This window comes from Microcebus murinus, chromosome 4, assembly GCF_040939455.1.
Source record: "Microcebus murinus isolate Inina chromosome 4, M.murinus_Inina_mat1.0, whole genome shotgun sequence".
Classification (NCBI taxonomy): domain Eukaryota; kingdom Metazoa; phylum Chordata; class Mammalia; order Primates; family Cheirogaleidae; genus Microcebus; species Microcebus murinus.
In genome coordinates, this window is record NC_134107.1 from 113,855,110 (window position 1) to 113,861,109 (window position 6,000).

The window sequence follows — 6,000 nt, forward strand, 5'->3', positions numbered from 1 at the left end:
GTTAGGTTTAGGGTTAGGGTTAGGTTAGGTTTGGAGTTAGGGAGGGGGTTAGGGTTAGGGTTAGGGTTAGCGTTATGGTTGGGCTTAGGGTTAGGGTTAGGGTTAGGGTTAAGTGTTGGGGTCAGGGTTATGGTTAGGTTTGGTGTTAGGGTTAGGGTTAGGGTTAGGTTTGGGGTTAGGGTTAGGGTTGCGTTAGTGTTAGGGTTAGGTTTAGGGTTACGTTTAGGGTTTGGTTAGGCTTAGGTTAGGATTAGTGTTATGATTAGGGTTAGGGTTGGAGTTAGGGTTAGGGTTAGGGTTGGGGTTAGGGGTAGTGTTACGATTAGTGTTATGGTTGGTGTTAGGGTTAGGGTTAGCGTTAGGGTTAGTGTTACGGTTAGGGTTAGGGTTGAGGTTACAGTTAGTGTAAGGGTTGTGGTTAGGGTTAGGGGTAGGTTTAGGGTTAGGTATGGGGTTAGGGTTAGGGTTAAGGTTAGGTTTGGGGTTAGGGTTAGGCTTAGGGTTAGTGGTGGGGTTTGGGTTACGGTTAGGGTTGGGTTAGGTTTAGGGTTAGGGTTAGGGTTTTCCTTAGGGTTAGTGTTTGAGTTAGGGTTACGGTTAGGGCTGGGTTAGGCTTAGATTAGGGTTAGGGTTATGGTTATTGTTAGGGTTGGGGTTAGGTTTAGCGTTAGTGATAGGCTTAGTGTTCAGGTTAGGCTTGGGGTTAGGATTATAGTTAGGGTTGGGTTTAGGGTTAGGGTTAGGGTTAAGTTTAGGTTTAGGGTTAGGTTTCGGGTTGTGTTTAGAGTTAGGGTTGGGGTTAGGGTTTCGGTTAAGGTTGGGGTTAGGTTTACCGTTAGGGTTGGGGTTATGGAGGATGTTACGGTTACGGTTACGGTTACGGTTGGTGTTAGGGTTAGGGTTGGGTTTAAGCTTAATTTTTGGGATTAGGGTAGGTTTAGGGTTAGGTTCGGGGTTAGTGTTAGGGTTAGCGTTGATGTTAGTGTTAAGGTTACGGTTGGGGTTGGGGTTAGGTTTAGGTTGGCTTTAGGGTTAGGTTTAGGGTTAGGGTTAGGGTAGGGTTAGGGTTAGGGTTAGAATTAAGGTTAGGTTTAGGGTTAGGCTTAGGCTTAGGGTTGTAGTTAGGGAGGGCATTAGGGTTAGTGTTAGGGTTATCGTTATGGTTGGGCTTAGGGTTAGGGTTAGGGTTAAGTGTTGGGGTCAGGGTTACGGTTAGGGTTGGTGTTAGGGTTAGGGTTAGGGTTGGGGTTAGGGTTAGGGTTGGGTTAGGTTTAGGGTTAGTGTTAGGGTTACGGTTAGGGTTGGGTTAGTCTTATGTTAGGATTAGGGTTATGGTTAAGGTTAGGGTTGGTGTTAGGGTTAGGGTTAGGGTTGGTGTTAGGGTTAGGGTTACGATTAGTGTTATGGTTGGGGTTAGGGTTAGGGTTATGGTTAGGTTTGGTGTTACAGTTAGGGTTAGGGTTGAGGTTACAGTTAGTGTAAGGTTTGTAGTTAGTGTTAGGGATAGGGTTAGGTTTAGGTATGGGGTTAGGTTTAGGGTTAGGGTTAGTGTTGGTGTTAGGCTTAGGCTTAGGGTTAGTGGTGGTGTTTGGGTTACGGTTAGGGTTTGGTTAGGTTTAGGGTTAGGGTTAGGGTTTTCCTTAGGGTTAGTGTTTGAGTTAGGGTTACGGTTAGGGCTGGGTTAGGCTTAGATTAGGGTTAGGGTTATGGTTATTGTTAGGGTTGGGGTTAGGTTTAGGGTTAGTGATAGGCTTAGTGTTCAGGTTAGGCTTGGGGTTAGGATTATAGTTAGGGTTGGGTTTAGGGTTAGGGTTAGGGTTAAGTTTAGGTTTAGGGTTAGGTTTCGGGTTGTGTTTAGAGTTAGGGTTGGGGTTAGGGTTTCGGTTAAGGTTGGGGTTAGGTTTACCGTTAGGGTTGGGGTTATGGAGGATGTTACGGTTACGGTTACGGTTACGGTTGGTGTTAGGGTTAGGGTTGGGTTTAAGCTTAATTTTTGGGATTAGGGTAGGTTTAGGGTTAGGTTCGGGGTTAGTGTTAGGGTTAGCGTTGATGTTAGTGTTAAGGTTACGGTTGGGGTTGGGGTTAGGTTTAGGTTGGCGTTAGGGTTAGGTTTAGGGTTAGGGTTAGGGTAGGGTTAGGGTTAGGGTTAGAATTAAGGTTAGGTTTAGGGTTAGGCTTAGGCTTAGGGTTGTAGTTAGGGAGGGCATTAGGGTTAGTGTTAGGGTTATCGTTATGGTTGGGCTTAGGGTTAGGGTTAGGGTTAGGGTTAAGTGTTGGGGTCAGGGTTACGGTTAGGGTTGGTGTTAGGGTTAGGGTTAGGGTTGGGGTTAGGGTTAGGGTTGGGTTAGGTTTAGGGTTAGTGTTAGGGTTACGGTTAGGGTTGGGTTAGTCTTATGTTAGGATTAGGGTTATGGTTAAGGTTAGGGTTGGTGTTAGGGTTAGGGTTAGGGTTGGTGTTAGGGTTAGGGTTACGATTAGTGTTATGGTTGGGGTTAGGGTTAGGGTTATGGTTAGGTTTGGTGTTACAGTTAGGGTTAGGGTTGAGGTTACAGTTAGTGTAAGGTTTGTAGTTAGTGTTAGGGATAGGGTTAGGTTTAGGTATGGGGTTAGGTTTAGGGTTAGGGTTAGTGTTGGTGTTAGGCTTAGGCTTAGGGTTAGTGGTGGTGTTTGGGTTACGGTTAGGGTTTGGTTAGGTTTAGGGTTAAGTTTAGGGTTTTTCTTAGGGTTAGGGTTTGAGTTAGGGTTACGGTTAGGTCTGGGTTAGGCTTAGGTTAGGGTTAGGGTTATGGTTAGTGTTAGGGTTGGTGTTAGGGTTAGGGTTAGTGATAGGCTTAGTGTTCAGGTTAGGCTTGGGGTTAGGACTATAGTTAGGGTTGCGTTTAGGGTTAGGGTTAGGGTTATGTTTAGGGTTAGGGTTAGTTTTCGGGTTGTGTTTAGTGTTAGGGTTGGGGTTAGGGTTACGGTTAGAGTTGGGGTTAGGTTTACCGTTAGGGTTGGGGTTAGGGAGGAGGTTACGGTTACGGTTGGTGTTATGGTTAGGGTTGGGTTTAAGGTTAAGTGTTGGGATTAGGTTAGGTTTAGGGTTAGGTTTGGGGTTAGTGTTAGGGTTAGGGTTGGTGTTATTGTTAAGGTTACAGTTGCGGTTGGGGTTAGGTTTAGGGTGGCGTTAGGGTTAGGTTTAGGTTTAGGTTTTGGGTTACTGTCAGGGTCAGGGTTAAGGTCAGGGTCAGGGTTATGGTTGGGGTTATGGTTAGGGTTAGGTTTGGTGTTAGAGTTAGGGTTAGGTTTGGGGTTAGGGTTAGGTTTAAGGGTTAGGGTTAGGGTTAGAATTAAGGTTAGGTTTAGGGTTAGGCTTAGGCTTAGCGTTGTAGTTAGGGAGGGCGTTAGTGTTAGGGTTAGTGTTAGGGTTAATGTTATGGTTGGCCTTAGGGTTATGGTTAGGCTTAGGTTTAGGTTTAGGGTTAGGGTTAGTGTTAGAGTTAAGGGTTGGTGTTAGGCTTAGGGTTAGGGTTGGTGTTAGGGTTAGGGTTGGGGTTAGTGTTAGGGTTAGGATTAGTTTTGGGGTTAGAGTTAGGGTTAGGTTTATGGTTAAGTTTAGGTTTAGGGGTAGGGTTAGTGTTAGTGTTGGGGTTAGGGTTAAGTTTTAGGATTAGGGTAGGGTTAGGGTTAGGTTTCGGGTCAGGGTTAAGGTTGGATTTGGTTTTAGGGTTGGGTTTGGGGTTTGGGTTAGCGGTAGGGTTAGGGTGAGTGTTAGAGTTAGGGTTACGGTTTAGCGTTAGGGTTAGGGTTAGGGTTAGTTTTGGGGTTAGGGTTAGGGTTAGGCTTGGGGTTAGGGTTAGAGTTAGGGTTGGGGTTAGGGTTAGGGTTAGCGGTGGGGTTTGGGTTAGGGTTAGGGTTGGGATTAGGGTTACGGTTATGGTTGGGGTTACGGTTATGTTTAGGGTTGGGATTAGGTAGTGGGTTAAGGTTAGGGTTAGGGTTAAGGTTTGGGTTAGGTTTAGGGTTTAGGGTTGGGATTAGGGTTAGGGTTAGGTTTTGGGTTAGCGGTGGGGTTTGGGTTAGGGTTAGGGTTGGGGTTTGGGTTAGGGTTGGGCTTGGGGTTAGGGTTAGAGTTAGGGTTGCGGTTAGGGTTATGTTTAGGTTTGGGGTTAGGGTCAGGATTAGTGTTGGAGTTAGTTTTATGGTTAGGGTTAGGGTTATGGTTGGTGTTTGGATTAGGGTTCAGGTCAGGTTTGGGGTTAGTGTGGGGGTTAAGTTCAGGTTTAGGGTTAGTGTTGGGTTTAGGGTTAAGCTTATTGTTAGTGTTAGGGTTGGGTTTAGGTTTAGGGTTTGGCTTGGGTTTAGGGTTTGGGTTAGATTTACGGTTGGGGTTAGTCTTAGTGTTAGGGTTAGGGTCAGGGTTAAGTTTAGGTTTACAGTTAGGTGTAGGTTTAGTGTGGGGGTTAGGGTTAGGGTTAGGTTAGGGTTGGGGTTAGCGTTAGGGTTAGGGTTAGTGTTAGGTTGGGCTTGGGGTTACGTTTAGAGTTGGGGTTAGGGTTACAGTTAGGGTTGGGGTTAGAGTTACGGTTAGGGTTGGGGTCAGGGAGGGGTTACGGTTAAGGTTAGGGTGAGGGTTGGTGTTAGGATTAGGGTTAGGGTTGGGGTTAGGGTTAAGTGTTGGTTAGGGTCGGGTTAGGGTTATGTTTGGAGTTAAGGTTAGGGGTAGAGTTGGTGTTAGGTTTAGGGTTAGGGTTGGGGTTAGGGTTAGGGTTAAGGCTGGGCTTAGGGTTAAGTGTTGGTATTAGGGTCGGGTTAGGGTTAGGTTTGGAGTTAGGGTTAGTGTTAGGGTTGGTTTTAGGTTTAGGGGTAGGGTTGGTGTTAGGGTTAGTGTTAGAGTTAGGGTTAGGGTTAGGGTAAGGTTCAGGTTAGTGTTAGGTTTAGGGTTAAGATTTGGGGTTAAGGTTAGGTTTAGTGTTAGAGTTAGGGTTAGGATTAGGCTTAAATTTAGAGTTAGGGTTAAGGGTAATGTTAGTGTTAAGGGTTAGGGTTAGGGTTAGAGTTAGTGTTAGGGCTGTGTCCACTCAGTCTCTATAGATGGATAGGCAGGGCGCTGTGTGGAACTTGTTCTGTCCACTCACCCATGGGAGATAGGCAGGCACAGTGCTTTGTGTATCTGACTGTGTCCACTCACCCATTCGAGACCAGCAGTCAGGGCGCTTTTTGGAACTGGCTGTGTCCACTCACTGACGAGAGACGGGCAGGCTGGGCACATGTGGAAATAGCTGTGTCCACTCCCCCACGAGAGATGGGCAGGCACAGTGCTGTGTGTAACAGGCTGTGTCCATTCACCCACAGGAGAAGGGCAGTCAGGGCGCTGCGTGGAATTGGCTGTGTCCACTCACCCAATGGAGATGGCAGGCAGGCGGGCAGGATGGGCGCTGTGTGGAACTGGCTGTGTCCACACACCCATGGGATATGGGCAGACAGTACGCTGTGTTCAACTGGCCTTGTCCACACACACGTGTGAGACGGGAAGACAGGGCGCTGTTTGGAACTGGGTGTGTCCACACAGCCTCTGGAGACGGGCAGTTAGGGTGCTGTGTGGATATGGCTAGGTCCACACACCCACGAGAGACAGGCAGGCAGAGCACATGTGGAAATAGCTGTGTCCACTCACCCACGAGAGATGGGCAGGCACAGTGCTGTGTGTAACAGGCTGTGTCCACTCACCCACGAGAGATGGGCAGGCACAGTGCTGTGTGTAACTGGCTGTGTCCACTCACCCACTGGAGATGGGCAGTCAGAGCGCTGTCTGGAACTGGCTGTGTCCACTCAACCACTGGAGATGGCAGGCAGGGCGCTGTGTTGAACTGGCGTGTCCACACACCCAAGGGAGACGGGAAAAGAGTGCGCTGTGTTGAACTGGCCATGTCCACACACTTATAGGAGACGAGAACACAGGGCGCTGTGTGGTACTGGGTGTGTACACACATCCACGGGAGGTGGGCAGGCAGGGCGCTG